This window comes from Heteronotia binoei, chromosome 20 (assembly GCF_032191835.1).
Source record: "Heteronotia binoei isolate CCM8104 ecotype False Entrance Well chromosome 20, APGP_CSIRO_Hbin_v1, whole genome shotgun sequence".
In the NCBI taxonomy this organism is placed as follows: domain Eukaryota; kingdom Metazoa; phylum Chordata; class Lepidosauria; order Squamata; family Gekkonidae; genus Heteronotia; species Heteronotia binoei.
This window is the reverse complement of record NC_083242.1, coordinates 26,755,051-26,767,684: the sequence shown is the minus strand read 5'-3', so window position 1 is coordinate 26,767,684 and position 12,634 is coordinate 26,755,051. Positions and strand designations below refer to the sequence as shown.

General features: G+C 49.9%; 1 protein-coding gene across 1 annotated transcript in view; it reads left to right on the top strand.

Moving 5' to 3' along the window:
• Nucleotides 1–12,634, top strand: part of FAM20C (FAM20C golgi associated secretory pathway kinase) — a 167,835-nt gene that overhangs the window by 66,134 nt on the left and 89,067 nt on the right. The window lies entirely within an intron of this gene.

Sequence of the window (12,634 nt, the reverse complement as noted above, 5' to 3'; positions counted from 1 at the left end):
GATCAGGCCAGTGGCCCACCCAGTCCAACACTCTGTATCAGTCAGTGGCCAAAACCCAGGAGCCATCGGGAGGTCTACCAGCAGGGCCAAAACTCCAGAAGTCATCCTACTGTTGCCCCCCCTCTCCCCACCAAGCACCAAGAATACAGAACATAACTGCCTCAGACAGAGTGTTCCCTCTATATCTTGTGGATAATAGGCACGGATGGACTTCTGCTCCAGGTGTTTATCCAATCCCCTTTCAAAGCTATCTAAACTTGTAGCCACCACGACTTCCTGTGGCAGTGAATTCCACGTGTTAATCACCCTTTGGGTGAAGAAGGACTTCCTTGAGTGCCCTTCGTTTGCAGCTCTCAAGAATTACTGTATTATGCCCCTGTTAAGTAATCACTCCCCCCCCTCTCCAAAAACTGGTTTCTTCCTACTCAGAGATAATGATTTGAAAATAACATTGGGTGTGGCTAAATCCTTTGGCTAAATCAGTCCTTTTAAACCTTGACTCCAAATAGGATATCTGAGAAATATTCTGCTCTTCGAGATCATATATCTGTGAGCTTCTAGAGATGAAAGGAACGGTTAAAAAATACAGATGTGTCTGCTCCCTTTCTCTACAATCCTGCCAGTTGTTTTTCAAGCTACAAGTTCTATTTTTGCCAAGGGTATGGGGGGGGGGAAATAACCGAAATTGGAGAAATACTCATTCACTTGAGGTTAGCTCCCAATGGAGCCTGTCCTTTCGGTGAGATAGAATGCCCAGTCCCTCTCCGTCATATTTCCTGCTAGGGCAGGTAACAATTGCATTTCCTTTTCTCCCCATTTTCTGATACCAGTTTTGAAGCTCAGGAAACAGAAAGCAAATTAGACTTAGAATTCTTGTTTGGTAGGAACTGAATGCTGTTGGTGGTCTCCTCTCTTCTTTCTGTCCCGCACTGCTGCTAGAACCCCCCACAAAAGTGTTGCAGAGGAATGGGAGCTGAGATACAAATCAAACCCAGGTTTTTCTTTGTGGGGGTGGGGGGCGGTTTGTACCTAACTCAGAATGAGGAATTTTTGGCTCCTTTGCTTAAAAATCTGTCAACATTGGTAGTTGTTTGGGGGGAGGGCGTGCCTTCTGTTTGCATTTTTTTTTCTTTATGCATGTGTGTGTATGCATGTCCGTGGCCTCCACTGGCTGCCTATAGAGTACCGGATCCGTTTCAAGGTGTTAGTTTTGACTTTTAAAGCCTTACGCGGCCTGGGACCAACATACCTGCGGGACCGTCTCTTCCCGTATATGTCCTGGAGGTCACTTCATTCGGCCTCCCAAGACCATTCCCGGCCCAAGAGATGCTCGTCTTGCCTCCACCAGGGTCAGGTCCTTTTTGGTCCAGGCCCCCAACCTGGTGGAATCAGCTCCCTATGGAGATCCGGGCCCTACCTGGCTTGTTAGTCTTCCGTAGGGCCTGTAAAACGGAGCTGTTCAACCAGGTTTTCAGGTGAGGCAGCGGGCATCTATTCATTAGAACGGTTGGCCTCCCCTACTGTACTATCCTACTGCGTTGATTTGCTGTACTGCTTGGACTATCCTGTTGGACTATCCCGGAGAGCCGGTTTGGTGGTGTGGTTAAGTGTGCGGACTCTTATCTGGGAGAACCGGGTTTGATTCCCCACTCCTCCACCTGCACCTGCTAGCATGGCCTTGGGTCAGCCATAGCTCTGGCAGAGGTTGTCCTTGAAAGGGCAGCTGTTGTGAGAGCCCTCTCCAGCCCCACCCACCTCACAGGGTGTCTGTTGTGGGGGAGGAAGGTAAAGGAGATTGTGGGCCGCTCTGAGACTCTGTCCTTGAAAGGGCAGCTGCTGTGAGAGCCCTCTCCAGCCCCACCCACCTCACAGGGTGACTGTTGTGGGGGAGGAAGGGAAAGGAGATTGTAGGCCGCTCTGAGACTCTGTCCTTGAAAGGGCAGCTGCTGGGAGAGCCCTCTCCAGCCCCACCCACCTCACAGGGTGTCTGTTGTGGGGGAGGAAGGTAAAAGAGATTGTGAGCCGCTCTGAGACTCTTGGGAGTGGAGGGCGGGATATAAATCCAATATCTTCATCTTCTTCTTCTTCTTGTACTGAATATTGTAATTAGTTTTTATTACGATGTTGTGATTTTATTGTGATTTTATTATTTAGGATGTACTCCGCTCTGAGCCCCTATGGGGGAATGGGCAGAATATAAATAAGCAAATGATGATGAAAACACATTTCATGCATCTGATGAAGTGGGTTCTGGTCCATGGAAGGTTCTGCCTTTGCAGTGTCGCAAGATTTCTTTTTGCCTCTTCTGTGTGTTGGCTTCAGAGGAGATCTGAGGCCTTAGTGGAAGAAACAGCAGGCGTTGGTGGGATTTTAATGAAAGTCTGGCTCCAGATTGACTGTAGAGAAGGCTGCCTTCTCATTCATAAAAACAGAAGTGTGTCTGATTCAAGCGGATTGTCACAATAACCCGATTTGTTCTAATACCGTATTGAAAATTTATGTGGATTTCGAAGGCTTTTATAGCTGCTGTCGACGATTCTCTGGCTTTGTTGATGGCGATTCTTGCATTTTGTTGCCTATAAGCCGTACGCGCATCTTTCCGGTTATAGGCCATTTATGTGCCATAGTTGCAAAAATAATGAGAGAGAAAAAATTGCAAATTGAACATGAAGCCAAAGCAGCTGATTTGCAAATAGATGAAGGGGGCCATTTCTCTGAAGGTGGAAACTAATTGAATCCAACCACCACACCTCTTTGAAATTCACTCTGGACCCTGCATCGGAGCTGTTTCAATATATTTTGGGAAGGTAGTTGTGTTGGTCTGTCATAGAAGAGCTAGATTAAAGAGCCCCGTGGCGCAGAGTGGTAAAACTGCAGTACTGCAGTCCTAAGCTATGCTCACGGCCTGAGTTCAATCCCAGCGGAAGCTGGGTTCAGGTAGCAAGCTCCAGGTTGACTCAGCCTTCCATCCTTCTGAGGTCGGTAAAATGAGTCCCCAGCTTGCTGAGGGGAAAGTGTAGAAGACTGGGGAAGGCGATGGCAAACCACCCCGTGAAAAGTCTGCCATGAAAACGTTGTGAAAGCAGCGTCACCCCAGAGTTGGAACTGACTGGTGCTTGCACCTTTACCTGTGTTGGTCTGTCATAGAAGAGCTAGATTCGAGTTCAGTAGCACCGTAGAGATGAAGAACAGTGGCAACATAGGAGAGTTCTAGATCAAAGCTCCCTTCATCAGACACAAGCAGGAATGGAGATCTCTGAGTCTTTATATCCCAGTCAGAAGGCGGCGGGAGGGGGGGTTGTAAAGTATAAAGCTTGTGAAGGATGCAAAGTTGCCCTGTGTGTTGTGATCAGCTTGATCAGAGCAGAGAGGAAAAGGTGATTATAAGATGTAATGAACCTTTGCATCCTTGACACACATTCCTTACAACCTCCCTTTCCTGTACTCAAATCTGGACTGTTCCAGACCAGCAGGCCTCAGATTCAGCAGGAGCTCACAGGAGCACAGCTCCTGAACCTTTCTGAGGGTTCCACCTCCTCCTCCCCACCTACCTTGTCCATTGAATAGTAGGTGCCGCTGCATAACAATCCCTGGATTAGGAGAGCGGGCAGCCACCCAGCCAGTCACCAGGGGCTTTGCCACACCCCCAGCAGCCCTCATTAACCCCTGGAGAAGCCCATGCCGCCCTCGCTCCACTTCTTATGTGATTTTCAGTGGCAGGTGGCTTGCTGACCTTTTGACTGCGGGCAGCGGCCCAGGAGAGCTCCAGGCAAGCGAGGCCTGCTTGGGCTGGCTGGATCTCTAGCCAGCCCTAGCAGGCCTCGCTCGCCCGGGGCTCTCCTTTCTAGCATCGGGTTGCGTTTGGCTGGGGGGGGGCATAAGCTAATGAGTTATACTAATGAGCTCCCCCACCTCTTTTTCTACAAAACGACCGCTGCAGACCAGTATGGGTTGTATTTGGGATCCCTTCCCAGGCTGGTTCCAGGTCTATGTAGGCCCTGGGCAAAAGAGTATAAGAAAGCCCCCATTTTTCATCCTACTGGAAAGAAAGGCAGGGTTCAAATGAAGTTGTGGAGGAACATGCAGACCTTCTTCAGCTCTGCCCTCCTAGATTTTCCTCAACACCTGGAGAGGCTTTTCTTCTACTCTCAGGGTTACCCACCTCCACCACCCATCTGTTTGTGCAGAATTGCCCGCTGGGAGACTCAGGGCTCCCAGCTTCCTTTCCAAGTTCTGAGGCTTTGCCCCTGTGTCTGGCGTAGTGGTTACATGTGCAGGCTCTTACCTGGGAGAACTGGGTTTGATTCCCCACTCCTCCACTTGCAGCTGCTGGAATGGCTTTGGGTCAGCCGTAGCTCTGGCAGAGGTTGTCCTTGAAAGGGCAGCTGCTGTGAGAGCTCTCTCAGCCCCACCCACCTCACAGGGTGTCTGTTGTGGGAGAGGAAGGTAAAGGAGATTGTAGGCCACTCTGAGACTCTGTCCTTAAAAGGGCAGCTGCTATGAGTGCCCTCTCAGCCCCACCCACCTCACAGGTTGTCTGTTGTGGGGGAGGAAGGGAAAGGAGATTGTAGGCCGCTCTGAGACTCTCTCCTTGAAAGGGTAGCTTCTGGGAGAGCCCTGTCCAGCCCCACCCACCTCACAGGGTGTCTGTTGTGGGGGAGGGAGGGAAAGGAGATTGTAGGCCGCTCTGAGACTCTCTTCTTGAAAGGGCAGCTGCTGTGAGAGCCCTCTCCAGCCCCACTCACCTCACAGGGTGTCTGTTGTGGGGGAAGAAGATATAGGAGATTGTAAACCTCTCCGAGTCTCTGATTCAGAGAGAAGGGCAGGGTATAAATCTGCAGTCTTCGTCGTCTTCTTCCCAGCTCGTGATCACCATGGGGACAATTTACAGACTTGTGCGCCCCTGGAGGAATACCTATTCGCCCACTGCCTATCCTCCCCCTGGCACGCCTTTTAAAATAGCGTGTCCGAGATAGTGGAGGTCTGTGTGGTACAGAGAACCACAGCCAGCCTCAAAAGCTATAAAACACATATCAAAAAGAAAATGTTTACAAGCATACCTTTAGCACAGCACCAAATTGAGCAAGGGTTACAAAAGAAAGAGACCTCCTTCCTGTTGTGAGGAGTTTTTTTTTTATCATTATCTCTCCTGTTGGATATATTAGCATTTAAACGAAGATGAGCTAAGTTATGTCCGGAAAGCAATTGCACAGACCTGGCCACCCCCCCTCCCGCCAACCTATTCTCTGTCCAGAGGGAAAAGGTTTAAAATGCAAAGGGGAGGTTTTGCTCCTTTCAAACGTCTCCAGGGAAAAATGCATTTCTTCACCGAAATCTCGAACCCTGAGAGAGAGGTTAGAAAAAGCCCAGGGGCTTGGTGAAGATTTACACCCTGAGCCTAGATTAAGGCTGAGAGACAAGGCCCACTGGCAGCTCTCATTGGTTGGCAAGTGCCCACCTAAGCCTGCCCATGATGCCAGTCCTGGCCCGTTCTCACACGAGCCCTGGCTGCTGTTAGAAGCTCCTGCCCTGTGCTGCGACCCCCCCCCCATGTGATAGCAAGATGCTTCCCCCCTCCCCAGCTTTCTGTGACAGCCTGCAGTTGCCCACAAGTAGCCGGGGACAAGATGGGCTCTTGCGTGCACGCCAGTTTGCTTCCTCCCCCTCCTCCCTCCTCCACGGCTTCCGCCAGCTCAGCAAAATCAGCTCTCAATCAGCTTAAATCTGGTTTAACGGGGTTACGGTGGAAGGCCGGGCGGCCTTAATTTATTTGCTGGGATTTGCGAGGAGAGGTCAAGACCATTTAGAAACAGCTGTGTTTCTCCAAAGGAGAATTTTTTTTTTTTTTTTTAATGTGTGGCTTGGAGCTGGGTTTTGTTTTTTGCCCCTCGACCCTCCTCTCCCCACCCCACCCTCAGTTTCTTCCTCACAGAAATCCAACATTTCCTGGTAGTTCCCATCACACGGAAGAGATCAAAAGATAATTGAAAAGATGTTCCCTGATAGAGGGATGTCCCCACCACTGTCGCCATACCTTTTTGAAAATTAAAGCAAATCCTCCAGGCGAGAGTCTGCTGCCTTTCTTAAAGCTGGCCACAGCCTCGGCCTCCGCACTTTCGCTCTCTCTTCTGTGCCTCTGACATTCCAATCTTGACTCCCCATCCAAACCAAACAGAGAACTAGAAGGTCTCTCTCTCTCTCTCTGACATACACTCTCTCACTCTCTCTGACACACACACACTCTCTGACACACACTCTCTCTCTCACACACACACTCTCTCTCTGACACACACACACTCTCTCTCTGACACACACTCTCTCACGCTCTCTGACACACACACTCGCTCTCTCTCTGACACACACACTCTCTCTCTCTCTGACACACACACCCTCTCACTCTCTCTGACACACACACTCTCTCTCTCTCTGACACACACACACTCTCTTTCTCTCTCTCTGACACACACACACACTCTCTCACTCTCTCTGACACACACACTCTCTCACTCTCTCTGACACACACACTCTCTCTCTCTGACACACACACACTCTCTTTCTCTCTCTCTCTCTGACACACACACACTCTCCACTCTCTGACACACACACACACTCTCTCTCTCTGACACACACACACACTCTCACTCTCTCTGATACACACACACACACTCTCTCTCTGACACACACACACTCTCTCTCTCTGACACACACAAACTCTCACTCTCTCAGACACACACACACACTCTCTCTCTCTCTGACACACACTCACTCTCTCTGACACACACACACACTCTCTCTCTCTGACACACACACACTCTCACTCTCTCTCACACACACACACACTCTCTCTCTCTCTCTCTCTCTGACACATACACACTCTCTCTCTTTCTCTCTGACACACACTCGCTCTCTCTGACACACACACACTTTCTCTCTCTGACACTCTCTCTCTCTCTCTCTCTCTCTCTGAGAACGCTCTGGGCACAGGGCCAGACTCCCTGAGTTATCCGAGGTCCATCAGGGAGAGAGAAGGCTGACTTGGCAGGGGCATCGAATGACACTCTCTGGCATCCTGGCTTCATTCTCCGCCACTACTCCATGCTGGGAAAGCGTGAAGCATGTTTTGTTTACCAGTTATCGAATATTCACTCGGGTACTTCCAAAAATTCTCCTCGTCCAAATTCCTTCCTGCATCGGGTAGCTCTAGATTACCTAGCCTTCTTTCCAAAGTTAGAGCAATGCTCTAGGAATCCTTCGTTTAACTGTCCATCATTTTTAAGGTGTGGATTTTGCATAGAGCGTTGCCCATGCACAGATTGCCATAGGTTTTGTCAACACGTGACCGCATGAAGCTGCCTTAGACTGAACCATACCCCCTTTGGTCCATCAAAGGCAGTCTTGTCTGCACAGACTGGTAGAGGCTCTCTGGGTGAGGTCTTTCCCATCATCTCCTACCTGGTCCTATTAACTGGAGATGCTGAGGATTGAACCTGGGACCTTCTGCATGCTTGACACCCCTGGCCTAACCAGGGGAGGGTGGGCAAGCCCTGAGAAGACTGGGAGATGGGCACGGTGTGGGTGGGGAGGAGAAGGACAGGTGACTAGGCAGTGGGGAGGATAAGGCAGGCGGGTGAATGGGGAGGGCTCAGTCTCCAGGCCCAGATCATTCTCGCTGCTTTCCTCTGCACCCGCTCCATTCAGTCCACAGCCTTCAGGAAATGAGGCCTCCAGAACAGCGCACAGAACTCCAGGGGCGGCCTGAGCAACGCAGTGTACAGCAGGACTATGTATGACGTCTTGCATTTCAGTTCCCTTAAAGAAAATGGCTGCTTTGGAGGGTGGACTCTGTGGCACTGTATTCTGCTGAGGTCCCTCCCCTCCCCAAGTCCCATCCTTCCCAGGCTCCGCTTCCAAAATCTCTCCAGAGAAAGTCAATGGTATATGCCAGGGGTGGCCAGCAGTATCTCTGCAGATGTTTTTTTTGCCTACAACTCCCATCAGCCCCAGCCAGCATGGCCAATGGCTGGGGCTGATGGGAGTTGTAGGCAAAAGACATCTGGAGAGCTACCGTTGGCCACCCCTGATATATGCTTCCATTCTGGAATTAATTTGGAAAATCCTCCTGGTTGAACTGGAGTTTACCGGGGTGAAGCTGGGACAGGACACTGTGCAGGTAGGCATTCAAGAGTAACCATGATTCGAATGGGAGAAATATACACTCCATCCACGGTTCTTTGTCACACTGGAGCAGCATGACGGAGTGTTGGCAGCGTGGAGCGGAACGCTGGGAATCCGCTTTCTATAGGCGAGCCGTTTGCATTAGTGTCCCAATGTGTTTTCCTGCTTTTGATGTTTGTAGGGTAACTCTCAAGAAGGCAAGTGGGAAAACGGGCTGGGGAGGTGTGCAGAGCGATCAAAATAGATGTTTTCTTCATATTGACACTCCGTACGTCAGGTGAGATTCAACTGAAAACCAGTGGGCTAGGAGGGCAGTAAAAAGGAGCAAGGAGGATGTGGATGAAGTAAGTCTTTGGAGCGAGCCCAGCCGTAATGTGGTGTTTGTTGCGCAATGGCGTGCTTTATCACGCTGAGCTTAGCAGAAAAGTCACTCAAGGCGGTTGCAGGTTTAACGGAGCCATTCAGTCTCAGCACCAGGGCATCGCTGAAATAATAAACTCGTTTCCTCCTTTTGTTTCTGCCATATGGAAGTGCAATTATTAGTTCCTTAAAGTGGGTCCGTAAAGCAAGCTGGCAAGGGGAAGAGGGGGGGGGGGAGAATAAATGCTTTAGCATTCTGGGTCCCCATGCCAAATAGGAGACTGTATGAATAAAGGCTTCAGAAAACAGGTGCTGCTGGATTTTGAAATGAGGCTCAACAGAGCTGGCATAAATGCAGGGCTGGAGGGGGACAAAGAGGTGAAGGCAGGGCCCCCCAACATGGTGGCACCCACTGACACCTTGGAGAGCCAGTTTGGTGTAGTGGTTAAGTGTGCGGACTCTTCTCTGGGAGAACCGGGTTTGATTCCCCACTCCTCCACTTGCACCTGCTGGCATGGCCTTAGGTCAGCCATAACTCTGGCAGAGGTTGTCCTTGAAAGGGCAGCTGCTGTGAGAGCCCTCTCAGCCCCACCCACCTCACAGGGGGAGGAAGGGAAGGAAGGGGGAGGAAGGGAAAGGAGATTGTAGGCCGCTCTGAGACTCTGTCCTTGAAAGGGCAGGTGCTGTGAGAGCCCTCTCAGCCCCACCCACCTCACAGGGTTGTGGGGGGAGAAGATAAAGGAGATTGTGAGCTGCTCTGAGACTCTTCGGAGTGGAGGGCGGGATATAAATCCAATATCATCTTCTTCTTCTTTCCTGGTACCCACCAAGTGCTTTTAGAAAGTGGGAGGGGCTAGGGGAGTAGGGCTTCAGACGAGATACTTTGTATGACCTAAGTAGGAGGCAGCATCATGGCGCGGTTAGACTGATAGGCCTGAGAAAGCTGCCTTTAGTATTCCCTCTTAGCCATGGAGTTTGCCTCAAAGGTTGTCATTAGAAAACGGTGTGGAAGGAAGAGGCTGCTTTCTACGGAGTCAGACGGCTGGCTCATCAGGCCAGCATTCAGAAAGGCAAACAGCTCTCTGGGGTCTTTCCCATCACCGGCTGCTAGATCTCTTCAACTGGAGATACCGGGGATTGAACCTGGAACCTTCTGCATGCTAAATGGATGCTCTGCCACTGAGCCACAGCTTCCAGGCACACCTGAAGCTGCCTTATATGGAGTTAGAACTTTGGCCCATCAAAGTCCATATTGCCTTCTCTGACTGGCAGCAGCAAGCCAATCTCAGGTCACTGTCTTTTTCCTCACCTACAACCCAAGCCTTTTAGCTGGAGATGCCAGGGATTGAACCTGGAACCTTGTGCATGCCAAACAGAGGCTCTTCCACTGAACCACGGCCCCTCTCCAGTCATGTATGCTGCTGTGAGCTCCCTGAAGTAAAAGCAGAACCAAAAAAAAAAAAAAAGCTAGACAGGCAGAAAACAGGTTACGGAGGGCTTGGGGTGTGGTTGGGGAGGGACAGTGGCTCAGTGGCAGAGCATCTGCTTGGTAAGCAGAAGGTCCCAGGTTCAATCCCTGGCATCTCCAACTAAAAAGGGTCCAGGCAAGTAGGCATGAAAAACCTCAGCTTGAGACTCTGGAGAGCTGCTGCCAGTCAGGAGAGGGACAGTGGCTCAGTGGTAGAGCATCTGCTTGGTAAGCAGAAGGTCCCAGGTTCAATCCCTGGCATCTCCAACTAAAAAGGGTCCAGGCAAGTAGGCATGAAAAACCTCAGCTTGAGACTCTGGAGAGCTGCTGCCAGTCAGGAGAGGGACAGTGGCTCAGTGGTAGAGCATCTGCTTGGTAAGCAGAAGGTCCCAGGTTCAATCCCTGGCATCTCAAACTAAAAAGGGTCCAGGCAAGTAGGCGTGGAAAATCTCAGCTTGAGACCCTGGAGAGCCGCTGCCAGTCTGAGTAGACAATACTGGCTTTGATGGGCCAAAGGTCTGATTCAGTATAAGGCAGCTCCATATGTTCATATGTACGTGAATGTGAGCTTCTAAAACACCTCCATGTTTTAGAGGTTGTTGGCAGTGGTTCTTTCAAACTGGGAGAGAGTGGGCCAGTGGGTTTTTACTCTGCTATATGTTACAGTGAGCTTTCTGGTTGCTTTGTGGCGAGGCCAGCCAGCTTCAAAGAACCCTAAATTTGAGCCAAGCTTTGGGGATCCATTACCAGAGCCAAGCTCTTTCTTGCATTTCCCAAACTGGTTTGTTGATCTCTGAGCGCAGTCAAAAAGTAACGTGATCTGTGCGTGCTCTGTGCTCGCAGTGCTCGAGCTGAGCTGTGGTTCTAGCACGCAATTACATTTATTTAGAACAGGTCTGTGCTGACTTTCGACCCAACTCGGAGTCCCCTGGGCAGAAGACATTAAAACTCATCAAGCGTTAAACAATTTAAAACATTATAAATAGCATTTAAAATGCAAAGAAGAAGAAGATGATGATATTGGATTTATATCTCGCCCTCCACTCTGAATTTCAGAATCTCAGAGCAACTCACAATCTTTATCTTCTTCCCCCACAACAGACACCCTGTGAGGTGGGTGGAGCTGAGAGGGCTCTCACAGCAGCTGCCCTTTCAAGGACAACTCCTACCAGAGCTATGGCTGACCCAAGGCCATGCTAGCAGGTGCAAGTGGAGGAGTGGGGGAATCAAACCCGGTTCTCCCAGATAAGAGTCCGCACACGGAACCACTACAGCAAACTGGCTCTTCCACTGAGCCACAGCCCCTCTCCAGTCATGTATGCTGATATGAGCTCCCTTTGGTGTCTTAAATCAAACTGAAGTCTGGAAAGAAAGGCCAGGAGAACACTTCCGCGGTGAGTAAAACACCGACATGCCACAATTATTTCATCTCTTGGAAAGTCTGCCTCCGTCGTCCTGCAATAATTGCCCATAAAAGGTCTCAGGGTTAAACCAGTTCCATTTACAAATCCCACTGCCCAATGTAAATATCACTAGTTTCAAATGAATCAACCAAAATGAAATATTTAGAACAAACTAAACAGGCATGAACACATAAAATGGAGCAGGGCTAAGTATGGGCGTCCAATGAAGGTCATGGGAAGTAGGTTCAGAATGGATAAAAGGAAATCCTACTTTACACTGAGAGGGATTAAAATGTGGAATTCACTGGCAGAGGCTACTAGGCATGGCTGAGGGGAACCTCCACATCTAGAGGCCCTAATCCTCTGAATCCCAGGGAAGGCCTTGGCCTCTGTGCCCTTTTGTTGGCTATCCAAAGGAACTGGTTGACCACTATGTGAAGCAGAATCCTGGACTAGATAGACTACTGGTCTGATCCTGCAGGGGTCTTCTGATGGTCTTCTGAATGGTTACTGAGGGAACGGAAAAACAAAACAGGAATATCCACAACCATTCTAAGTCCCCAGCCTTCTTCTGTGGGCACCTTTGGCATTCTGGCACAGAATGATGGGTTTAACCCCAAAATGGCTGCCCTAAGAGGTGGGGCCAACCACAGTATGGCTGTCACAGAAGGCGGAGCCAACCACAAATGTCAAGGGGTTAAAGTACGCATGACTATAATAGTAACTCTTGAGCATTTCAGGCAGATCTCTGTAACAGGATGCCTTTCAAAATAAACCTGATGTTTTAAACATTTTCTTCTATATACGCAGCTTATCTTCACATAGTGAAGATCCTTCTGCTGTGATGGCAACTGGTGCCCAAGCAACATTTTTTTAAAAAATCAAAGCCAATAGCCAATCAGAAGCCTTGCTGGGCAAATGCCCCATCTGCCCCCACTCACTTTCACCAGGAAGGGTGTCAACAAGCCCCATGGCACCATCAGGCACCATGTCGGGGGCCCCTGGCTTTAAGTAACAGAGCTGTTACAATTTTTGCCATTCTGGTTCTATGAGGGAAGGCAGAATTGTCAGTTTGGCTGGGATTAAAACCTCATGCAGATCACAGGGAGGGTTGGTTTGAAGGACTGGCTATGAACTGGGAAATGATCCCAGATATTTGGGGAGAAAAGGAGCGGAGAGCCCTGAAACAAGATGTCTGAAGGAAAGATGCAAAGTTGTCAGTGGTTTA